Consider the following 11,262-nt stretch of genomic DNA (forward strand, 5'->3'; position numbering starts at 1 on the left):
TTTATGGGGTCTGTATGAGGTTCAGTGGGTCTCTATGGGGTGATATGGGGTGTCTATGGGGCACTATGGGGTCTCTATGGGGCTCTATGGGGTTTAATGGTGGCCTATGGGGCTGGACTTGGGGGGCAGAATGAGTTGAATGGACTTGGGGGGCAGAAGGCCAAGATTGGACTTGGGGTCAGAATGTGATGGTTGGACTTGGGGGCAGGACGAACTGAATGCAGTTGGGGGGCAGAATGAGGGCTCTGGACCTGGACTTGTGGGGCAGAACTCTGGAGTGAGTTGGACTTGGGGGGCAGAATGCGATGAGTGGACTTGGGGGGCAGGGAGAGGTTGGAGTCGGACTTGGGGAGCAGAATGGGCTGAATGGACTTGGGGGGCAGATGGTGATGAGTGGACTTGGGGGGCAGACTGAGAGTGGGGTGTCAAAGGGGCTCTATGGGGCTCTATGGGGTGTCTGTCGGGTATCTATGGGGTTCTATGTGGTTTTTATGGGGCTCTGTGGGGTGTCTATGGGGCTCTATGGGGCTCTATGGGATGTCTATGGGGCTCTATGGGGCTCTATGGGGTGTCTATGGGGTGTCTATGGGGCTCTATGGGGTAACTATGGGGTATCTGTGGGTCTCTAGGGGGTGTCTATGGTTCTCTATGGTTCCTATGGGGTTTAATGGAGACCTATGGGGCTGGACTTGGGGGGCAGAAGGCAATGAGACGACTTGGACTTGTGGGGCAGAATAAGGGCACCTTATATGTGGGGCAGAGTGACCTGAACTGATTTGGGGGGCAGAAGGCAATGAGAGCACTTGGGGGGCAGGATGCGATGAATGGACTTGAGGGGGAAAAGGACACGACTGGACTTGGGGGGCAGAATGAACTGAATGGACTTGGGGGGCAGATGGTGATGGCTGCCCTTTGGGGGCCGAAGGTGATGAGTGCACTTGGGGGGCAGACTGAGCTGAATGGCCTTGGGGGGCAGGATGCTGTGGCTGGACTTGGGGGGCAGACTGAGAGTGGGGTGTCTATGGGGCTCTATGGGGTGTCTATGGGGCTCTATAGGGTTTAATGGTGGCCTATAGCGCTGGACTTGGGGGGCAGAAGGAGAGGGATGTAGTTGGGGGCAGATTGAAGGGATCGGACTTTGGGGGGCAGAAGACGACTGATGAGTGGACTTGGGGGGCAGAGTACCTAAATGGACTTGGGGGGCAGAGAGATGAGTACGACCTGGGGGGGACAGACATGGGGCACTGGAGTTTGGACTTGGGGGGCAGAACTGGAATCAATGGACTTGGGGGGCAGAAATGAATGAATGGGAACCTTGGGGGGCAGACTGAGAGCTCTAGACCTGGACTTGGGCGGCATAGTGTGATGAATGAACCTGGGGGCAGAGTAAAACTGGACTTGGACTTGGGGGGTAGACTGAATTGAATGGACTTGGGGGGCAGACTGAGCTGCATTGACATGGGGGGCAGAACGAGTTGATTGGAGTTGGGGGGCAGGATGGAATCGGGGAACTTGGGGGGCAGAAGGAGGGTCCTGGAGTTGGACTTGGGGGGCAGAAGCTGATGGCTGGACTTGGGGGGCAGAAGGACAGGACTGGACTTGGGGGGCTGGATGCGATGGCTGCACTTGTGGGGCAGAGTGAGGGCTCGGGAGTTGGACTTGGGGGGCAGAAAGATCAGCCAGGACATGGGGGGCAGGATGAGAACTCTGGAAGTGGACGTGTGGGGCAGAAGGGGACGGCTGGAGTTGTGGGGGGACTCTCCCAGGCCCCTTGTTTATTTTACTTGTTACCTTCAAGTTTCCTTATTTCTACAAACTACCTTTAACTCTCCCCTTTGACCCCCTTTACTTCTCATTCCAGCGGGTCAGGAGGAGCGGGCTGTGTGCTGTGAATGGGGTCAGGAGGAGCGGGCTGTGTGCTGTGAATGGGGTCAGGAGGAGCGGGCTGTGTGCTGTGGAATGGGGTCCTAGGAAAGGAGCGGGGCTGGTGTGCTGTGAATGGGGTCAGGAGGAGCGGGCTGTGTGCTGTGAATGGGGTCAGGAGGAGCGGGCTCTGTGCTGTGAATGGGGTCAGGAGGAGCGGGCTCTGTGCTGCCAACGGGGTCGGGCCTCGGTGCGGGGGCACGGAGGGGCTGTCGGGGGAGGAGCTGGCGGCGCTGCCGGCACCCAGAGGCGATGCGTGCGGTGCCACCGAGTGCGGCGGGGGCCGGGGGGCGGCTTCGTCCCGGGGAAGGCCGTGCGAGCATCGAGCTGTCGGTGCGGCCTTGGGACGCTGCCTGCAGGGCAGCGCGGCGGGCGCTGTGCCGGGTGCCGAGCCGTGGCTCGCGCTTTGCTCGTCCTTTGGAGGCTGAACTGTAGGCAGCCGGTTTGCATCGGGTTGGAGGGGCCGGCGCTGCCCTGAAGGTGAGCGAGAGAAGCCGGCAAAGGAAGGGTGAGTGGCGGGATCCCAGGAGGGCGGTTTGTGTTTGTGTGCGGAGCCGGGCTGGGGTTGCCTTGGCAGCAGGACGGGCTTTGGTGTGGCAGCATCTGCCCAGTGCCCAGCACGGAGTTGAAGGCAACAGCGCGTGGGAAGAAGGAGCCTTTGGCCCATCCGTGGCACTGCGGAGTCTGGGGGGATGGGAAAGCAAACGGAGAAGCAGCAGATGCTCTGACACCGCATAGAGCCCTATAGAGCCCCCACAGACACCCCGTAGAGCCCCATAATGCTCTTTAAGACCCCACAGAGCTGCACAAGAGCTCATAGAGAACCAAAGAGCCTCATGGTGCCCACAGGCTGCGGTCCTCTGCAAAGTGCTGGGAAGCAGCAGGAGATTCTGCCAGCGGCTCCCTGGGAAGCTGCTTTGGAAGCTCTGGCCGTGCTCCTCGTGCTCCCTCCCATCAATGCCTTTCTCTTCCAGGTGGTGTCTGCAGGACCTGGGCAAGAGCTCCTGTCTATGGGGTAAGGACACTTCCTTGCCATGCACCTGGCTCTGCAGCGTGGCCTCAGCTGGCTGTGTGCTCTATGTGGCCCTTGGCAAAGCAAAGGAACCAAAGGGGCTGGGGGATAAGGAAGAGCACAACCCCCTGGGATCCTTCACTTCATGGCACTGGAACTCTGACCTGCGGGGTGGACATTGCTGAACAAGACTTGCTTTGCCTTTGCCTTCAGGAACCCACTGGTTCAGCTGTCGGCCAGGAAGGAGCTCATTGTCGAGTCACTCTCTGATGTCCTGGAAGAGAACGGGATCCACGGACTCGAGAGAGAGAAAATTCTGCAGCTGACACGGCACGCAATGGAGGCAGCTGTGGAAAAGAGCAACTGGATGCCCAACTGGGCTCTGAAATCCCTGGGTATGTAGACAGCTCTTCACTACCCTCAGCTTTGCGCTCCCCAAAACCTGCCCAGCTCTGCTTTCCGTCACAGATATCTCACAGAGCTTTAGGCTGGCTGAGGTCTGAAGGGACCTTAAGACCATCCCAGCCCAACTCCCTGCCATTGACAGGGCTTTGCATCAAGGTGCTCAGGGCTTCATCCAACCTGGTCTCCAACGCCTCCATGGCTCCTCTGGGCAGCACATTGCAGGGCCTCACTGTCCACCGGGGGTCCAGAATTTCCTCCTCACTTCCCATCTAATCCCCCCATCTCTGAGGCTTTACAAACCCTTCCCCTCTGCTCCCAGGGCTGACCGGCTCCTTTCCCCAATCAGCGCTTCAGGCCGGGACTCAGCAGTTCCCATACACAGCAGGAGGGATTCTGCACCCCAGAGCCCCGCCAAGAGCTTTGGGGAATGAGCATTCCCTCCTTCAGCTTGTCTCTGGGCCGTCCCAGTGCACGTCTGTCCATCTTTATTTCAGGTGCCACTGTTGATGCGGAGAGGACAACCAAGAGTTATGGTGGGAAAGGCCGGCTTTCTCCCCTCTTTTCCTCCGCAAAGTCCCCCGAGACCCTCTTGCAGATATGGCAGGAGAAGAGGAGAAGTGCTGACTGTGGGCTTCCCCCCCTTGCTTTCGCCCCCCTCCCCCCACAGACACCCCACAGAGCCCCATAAGGGCTCCCCCTCCACCCCCCAGTCCTTTCTTCCCCCAGTCCTTCCCCTTCCATCCTTCCCCCCCATCCTCACCCCATTCTGGCTGCACATCCATTTCCTTTGGCCCAGCTGCTCTGCTCAGCCCACACTCTTCCCCACATCACTGACACCAGCGTTGGGAGGGTGCTGGGCTGACAGATGCTGGGGAGGGCTGCCCCGCCGGCTCTGGGCAAGCAGAGAAAGGCAATTGACTCCAGAGCTGTTGTCCAGACCTTTGCATATTGCCCTCCCATCCCTTGAGTAGCGTTTCCATGACGGGCAGCCCCATAGAAGACAAGGTCTGTGCCTTGCCCAGCATCCAGCTCTGGGCTCTTTGCCTCCCCACTGATGGACGCGTCTTTCTCCTTTCAGCCCGATGATGAAACATCGGCCACTGCCGAGTCACGATCCCGTTTGCAGTCCTGATTTCTTTGGAGATGATGTCAAAGGAGCCGAAGGTGGGAATCCAGACTCCCGGCAAGTGAAAGAGAAAATGAGGCGTGGAAGGGTTATGGGCTGGCTGGAGGAAGAGCTGGAGTTGATCCAGCGTAGGGACAGAGCTTAGGAGCCCTCTCCCACTGTTCAGAGACACAAGCCAGGGCACAGGAAAGGCTTTGGGAAGGGGCTGCACAGTCATCTCCTTCTTCTCGCCCTCCCAAATGCAGCACAGCAGGCAGGGCAGAAACAGCCCATGGGATCCAGAGGCTTCCAGAGACTTGGATGGGCCCTGAGATACGACACCACCAGCACAAGTGATCCTGCATTGACAGGAAGCCCGTGGGATGCCCAGAAGAGAAATGTGGGCTGAGTTTCCTGCTTTCTGTGCAAACACTGGAAGGCCAAAAGCCGGCTGCCGGCCTGGGGATTCCTATGCAGCCTGCCCGGGGCTCAGTGCCAGGCAACAAAATGGCTGCCTGACCTGCTGGGCCTGTGAGGCCAAAAGCCGGCCAGGCAGTCGGGGGGGACCTTGCCAGGCCTGAAGCTGGTCATGCGGTTAGGGGGGCCCTGCCAGGCTAAAAGCCAGCTGTCTGCTCTGGGGGGCACTGCCAGCTCCAATGCCTGCAGGCCGGGGAAGCCCTTCCAGGCCAAAAGCCTGCAGGCCGGGGTCCCTGCCAGGCATGGATTTAAGCCCCGGGGCTGGTGATGGCCTCTCAGGCTGTGGCTTGATGCCTTGGGGCTGGTGCCGGCCTGCCTGGCTGTGCTGGGAATGCAACCTTGTTTCTGCATCACAGTTTGAACAGGGCAGTTAGGAGCATGTTTTAGAAATACACAAGGTTCCACCCATGCAGTGGTTATTCCTGTGCCTGTGTTCCAAAGCCCAGGCTCCATGAAGGTCAGCACTGTTTTGGTGTTGACCTTGATTGGAACAGAGTTGGATCGTAGGAGGCAGTGTGATCCCACAGAGATGGCACTGAGCAGGAGGAGGAAGAAACCTGTTTGTGAATGGCCAGTTTGAGCCAAACACAGCATGTCGTGTTGTGTTGCAGAAGCACGGAATGGTTGATGTTGGAATGGAGATCTGGGCCCATCTGGTCCAGGCCCTGCTGCAACAGGGCCAGCAGAATTGGTGCCCAGGAACACATCCGATGGGTTTGGAGATCTCCCAGAGGAAACCCCACAGCCTCTCTGGGTCTCTGTGCCAGTGCTGCAGCACTTACACAGTGCAGGAGTGCTCCTGATGTTTGGTGGCAACCTCTGGTCCTGGCACTGGGCTCCACTGGATGCAGCCTGGCTACATTCTCTCTGTTCCTCCCTGCAGGGATTGATGGCCATGGGTGGAATCCTCTTGAGCTCCCCTTGTCCAGGCTGAGGCAGTCACTTCTCTCAGGCTGTTGTCATAGAAGAGGTGGTCATCCCTTCACACATCATGGTAGCCCTCCATGGACTCTTTTAGTGTGTCCAGCTGTCTCTTATACTGGGAGACCCAGACCCGGACACTGTTCTCCTGGTGCAGCCTCACCAGTGCCTGTAGAGCAAAAGAATGGTGCTGAGTAATGGTCCTTACCTGCTCCAAGAAAGTAGCCAGGGCTGTTGATGGAGCACACTGCTTTATGGCTGACACGGAGAATCTGCTAGGAAGAAGCCCTGTGGGCCTGGAACACAGATGCAAGGTGGTCCAGCTTTTGTTTCACTGCAGACTCTGTGGCAGCTGCATGGAGTTATGTACTCGATATAGTTGTGCCCCTCGTGCCTTCTTTCTGATGTGCCTGGAAGTCCCCTTAGAATAGACTGCTGCTGAGACAGAAGTCTGATACAACATCACTTGTGTGGTGGAGTTTTACTATCTCCGTGTTCACGTCTATTATGTGCTTTGTTTTGTTTCAATTCAACTCTCTGTGTGCATGGGCGCAAAGTCTGCCTTTGCTAAATCCTTTTTCTGTGGCCTTAGGCAACAATCAAGGGGATCTCGAGCTTCAGCGCTGAGCAGAAGCACAGCACTCAGGAAGGCCATGAAGGGCTCGCTAGTTGATCTCCCTCCACAGGTCAACTTTATTTCTTGTTTTTTTCCCCCACTGGGAATGGCTGCTCTGGTGGTTCGTTCAGGGAAGCGCAGCTGCTTGCATTGCTCTGCTGCACAGCTGCCCCAGAAAAGTTGGGAAGTGGAAAGATGACTGCCTTTCATATGTCCTGAAATACAGCTCCTCTGGTGGAGTGTGTCTGGCAGCTTTGTGTGCATGGATGTAGTCCTGGGCTGTTAAGACTGTCTGTGTAGGGGACTGGAGCCGGCACAAGACCAGTGGGCACTTCTGATTTCTTGTGCAAGCAGCCTGACTGGCTTCCATTTGTTTCTTGCAGGCACGGATGAAGAGATCATCATTGACATCTTGACCAAACTAAATGTTTCTCCAACGTCAGCAAGTTCCATCAACCTAAAAGGTCTACAGAGATGTGTGAAGGTGGTTGTGTCACTCGGGTGAAAAGTGAAAAACAACCCAATCTCTGTAAGAGAAAAGTCGGCGGAGAATTTCCTTGACCAAGGTTGTTTTGTTCTTGTTCAGTTCAGAGCATTGTTGATGCAAGGAGGGTTAGAGCCTAAAGAGAAATGGTGAACAGCTCAGTTCTGTCTGTCCGGAAGGCTGCACCTTCTGCCACCTCCTTCCTCTCTCTTGGCTTCTAGGATTTGATTGGTGACTTGACGTTGCTGAGTGGGAATTTGAGAGGGTGATGGTGGGGATGATGACTCCCACGCCCATGTCTGATGTGCACAAAGTGAGGAGGGCTGTGAAGGTTTGCAAATCTTTCTTTTGTAATTGCTGAAGTTCTGGCCAAGTGAGCCAAGCCGAGGGGAGAAGGGGTCGAATCTTCTTGTTGCAGCTCTGTGCTCAGCAGTGAGGAGCTCCAGGCTGGCTTTTTCTCACCGATGTGTCTCATGCCTGCTCCTCAAACCCATCTTGTGCAGGGAGGGGATTCTGACTCTGGGTGTGCATGAATGCCATGGGCTCTTTTCTCAATGTCCCAGTAAAGTGGGTTGCTGCTCGTTTCAGAAGGAAGCCCAAAGCACATTTGAGATGTGTCACTGTTTGTGAGCTAGTATTCCCTTTGAAGACTCCAATAGCCCATCTCCAGCAGCTGTTTCTGAGTGGGAATTCTCAAGGGTTGCTTCCAGTAGATGCTGTGCTGAGCTGTGTTTGAACCTTGCAGGGTAACAGAGATGAGGAATGTATGCGATGATGCCCTTGCTCAGCAGGATGTCTCAGTGTGTAGGAACGTGCTTCCTTGCAAGAGCAATCTGTTCTTGTGCATGTGATGTGTGGTGAAGAGAAGCCAACCTGTGAAATAGGAATAAATGGGTTCTGCTCTTGTTTGCGAGTCTCTAATGAGACGTCTCTAGGCAGGCAAGTTACTTGGCAGGGGCAATGACATTTCAGCTGTGAGTTGCCATGCCTGGATGGTGCTTGTTGGAAAATATCCATGATCTGGACAAGTACAGGCCAGCAGTTCTCTACCACCAATGAATTAAAGATCTTGTGTATACCCAGTCTTCTCCATGAGCCTTACTTTGCCATCCATAATGTCTATAAGTGCCTGTACGAAGCGGGGGAGAGGAAGTGGGGAATAGATGAGGTACAATTTATGTCCGTCCTCTGTACATGGAACAGGCATCACCTGCTCAGAGGTAGGACCCCTCCACAGCGTCCTGGGCTTTTCTTCCCTTCCTTATTTGTGTGTGATGCTTTTATAGGAGCTTCATAGGTGTTGAGTAAGTGCAAGCTCTTCTGGGTCAACGGGTGTCTTAGCGAGAGCCCCATTGCATCCATTCCCTTCGGTCTGTTTCATTCCCTTCTGAGACTGGAAGGGACTTCAGAAACCTAAGTACAATTTGCTGCTGCTCTAGCGTGGAAAGCAGAGATCGTGGAGTGTGCCCACCATTGGGGCAGGGGGAGAGGAGCTGAGAAATTCATCTGCCAGCTTGAAGTAGAAGGTCTTGAAAATGGTAACAGCTGTGGTAGGCCAATTAGCAGGACTGTTAGCAATGGAAATGAATTATTTTAGTGGGACGGTCCTGATATATCTGGCAGTGCTGCAGGAATGATAGAATGTTCTTGCAGCATGTGAGGAGCTTGTTCTTGCCAAATGGCCCTTTGGATCTCTCTGACTCTCTACCGTGGACTCTTCCTCCTAGTTTTGGATGTGTACAGAGGCATTTCTATCAAGGACATAACAGACAGCATTAAATCTGGGAGGTCTGGAGACCTGGAAGATGCTTTGCTGGTTACGGGTCAGTGCTCTGCTTTTAAACCTTGTCTGCAGAGTAATGAAATGATGAGAGGTGCTGTGTGTCCCCTTGAGTGGCTGTTACAGGTTTCGGGGGCAGACATGGCTTGTCTTTGTCTATGTGCACAAAGCCGGGCTGGGTGGGACTTGGAGCACCCTGGTGTAGAGGGAGGTGTCCCTGCCTACTGCAGGGGGGTTGGAACTGTGTGATCTTCAGGATCTCTTCCAACCCAAACAATTCTCTGCTCCCAGCTTCACACCTACTGCCTGCCCTTGTCTATTCCCTGCTCATGCCCTCCAGGCTTTTCCTCCCCTTGCTGAGCAAGGCCATGCCTGGTAGCTACCCTGGATCCTCCTCCGCCCTTTGCCTTCCTCCACACAGATGCTTGTTTCTGGCCAACACTTCAGTCCGCTGCCTTGCCCATGTACCTGATCTCTTGCGGAGACAGCAAGGTGGCCTGGAGCTGCCCACAGCTCCTCCTGGGCATGGCTTCTCAGCTTTGCTTCAAACCCAGAACCCAAAGGAGTTCCTCTTACATTCTGGCCCAGATTCTTTTCCTCCCAGTGCAGCTCCTGTGGCAAGCAGGGGCACACTTCTTCCCACATTCCTCCATTCCTGCAAGTTTGTTTTTTTCCATTCTGTGCCTTGCTTTGCTTTGCTTTGCTGTGCTATGGTTAGCTTTCCTACTTGCTTTCTCTATCTTTGTTGCCATCCTTTGCTTTTTATTCTCTTTTTGCCTCCGTGTTTCATTATTTTCCCTTCAACCTTTGTTCCAGGAATGTCTTTATGGCCAAGCCAGGTGTTGTCACGGGTACAGGAAATGCTGCCGGCCATCCTGTAAGCTGGCAGATGATCACCAGCACGTGTTTAAGTTGCCCAGCCATCTCACTGACATCTACCTGATGGTAACAAGAAGGTATACATAAAGTTACTGAATTAATTTATTAATGGCTTACTCCTAACACTAACATCTAACAGTATAATGGGCAAAAGCCCAACTGGATGAAGGGAAATGGAATCAGAAGGAAACCGGCAGTTGGCTGCTCTTTCTTTTCTCCTCCCCTCCCATTCCAGGAAAGCAACCACGGCCTTCCAGACTTTGCTGTCTTACTCCACAATGAGAGGGGTTGTGTAGAGGGAATGCTGGATCCCAAAAGTGGAGGCAGGCACCTGGGGCTTGATCAGCATCACCTGGAAGGGCAGAAAGGAAAGGCAGATCAGCAAAAGGGCCCTTCTTTGCTGCCCTGCTCCCTTCTGTCCTGCACCCCTCCCAGTCCCAGACAGTCCTTGGTGCCACTCTGGGAAGGACTGAGCACCAGTGCAGAGCTGGTGCGGCTCCCTGCTGTAGCAGAGCTGGCTCAGGGAGGTGTGCTGGTCTTACATGTGCTCTTACGGGCCCCTCCTGTCTCAAAGAGGGCTGGCTGTGCACCTGGAAACTCGCAGCTAACTCTCCTATGCTGGGGGTGTGCTGCTTGGAGCCCTTCTGAGCTGCATCCTCCAGAAGAGCTTGTGAAGGACCAACACATCCCATTGAAGGGAATAGAAGCAGAGGAAGGAAAAGCTGTGTGCTGTGCTGTTCCTCCCTTCCTCTGCTTGGAGGTGGCAAGAGGGCAGGGAGCAGACCTGTTGTCCTGCACTTGGTCCCTGCAGCCAGAAGCTGTTTGGCTGGATGAAGCTTCAGGGGAAGGGGGAGAGGCATGAAGGCTGTGCTTGTGAAGCAGAGAGGAAGAGCTGAGCAGCTGCCTTACCCGGCCTACGCTGTAGTCTGCTGGCCCGGGCTTCACCGCTTTGCCAACTCCTGGTTTTGAACAGGTTCGCAGCCTCGAACAGGCTCCCACCTGAGAACAGACTCCCACCCACGAACAGTCTTGCAGCCTCAAACTGGCTTCAATCCGCTAATAGGCTCACATCCTCCAACATGCTCCAGCCCGCGACCGGGATCACAGCCTCGAACAGGCTCGCAGCCTCAGATAGGCACCCACCTGCTTACAATCGCTCAGCTTTGAACAGGCTCGCAGCCTTGAACAGGCTCCCACCCGTGAACAGTCTCGCAGCCTTTAACTGTCTTGCACACACGAACAGGCTTGCAGCCTGGAACAGAGTCTGCATCCCCTTGCTACTCTTGTTGTGTTGGACTTGTGTGGTAGCGAGATGCTCTTTGTGTCCCAATGTTTTGGGGCTCAGAACCCCATATCCTCAACTTCATCCCATGAGGTTTTTGGTTTCCACATCCCCACCAGGTGTCTCCAATGTCCCCAAAAGTGTCCCCCCAAGGTTTTGGGGCTCACATCCCCACATCCTCAGCTTCACCCCATGAGGCTTTTAGGGTCCTCATCCCCTGCTTCACTCCAAGGTTTTGGGGTCCACATCCCCACCAGGTGTCCCCAATGCCCCCACTGTGTGTCCCCAAGGATTAGGGGTCTCACATCCCCATATCATCCCAAGTGTCCCCCCAAGGTTTTGGGGCTCACATCCCCACATCCTCAGCTTCACCCCTTG

General features: G+C 55.1%; 2 long non-coding RNA genes across 2 annotated transcripts; one reads left to right on the top strand and one right to left on the bottom strand.

Annotated features, from left to right (window-relative positions):
• Positions 1-3,782: 3,782 nt before the first annotated feature.
• LOC107307435 lies at positions 3,783-4,320 on the bottom strand. The gene is made up of 2 exons (XR_001552403.2): positions 4,101-4,320; positions 3,783-3,840 (listed from the first exon to the last, which is right to left on the bottom strand). It is a non-coding gene; the product is annotated as an uncharacterized LOC107307435 (long non-coding RNA).
• A 5,130-nt stretch (positions 4,321-9,450) lies between these two features.
• LOC116652673 lies at positions 9,451-10,856 on the top strand. Its single transcript, XR_004305812.1, has 2 exons — positions 9,451-9,679; positions 10,576-10,856. It is a non-coding gene; the product is annotated as an uncharacterized LOC116652673 (long non-coding RNA).
• The last annotated feature ends 406 nt before the right edge of the window (positions 10,857-11,262 follow it).

Source organism: Coturnix japonica, unplaced genomic scaffold (assembly GCF_001577835.2).
Source record: "Coturnix japonica isolate 7356 unplaced genomic scaffold, Coturnix japonica 2.1 chrUnrandom596, whole genome shotgun sequence".
Taxonomy (NCBI): domain Eukaryota; kingdom Metazoa; phylum Chordata; class Aves; order Galliformes; family Phasianidae; genus Coturnix; species Coturnix japonica.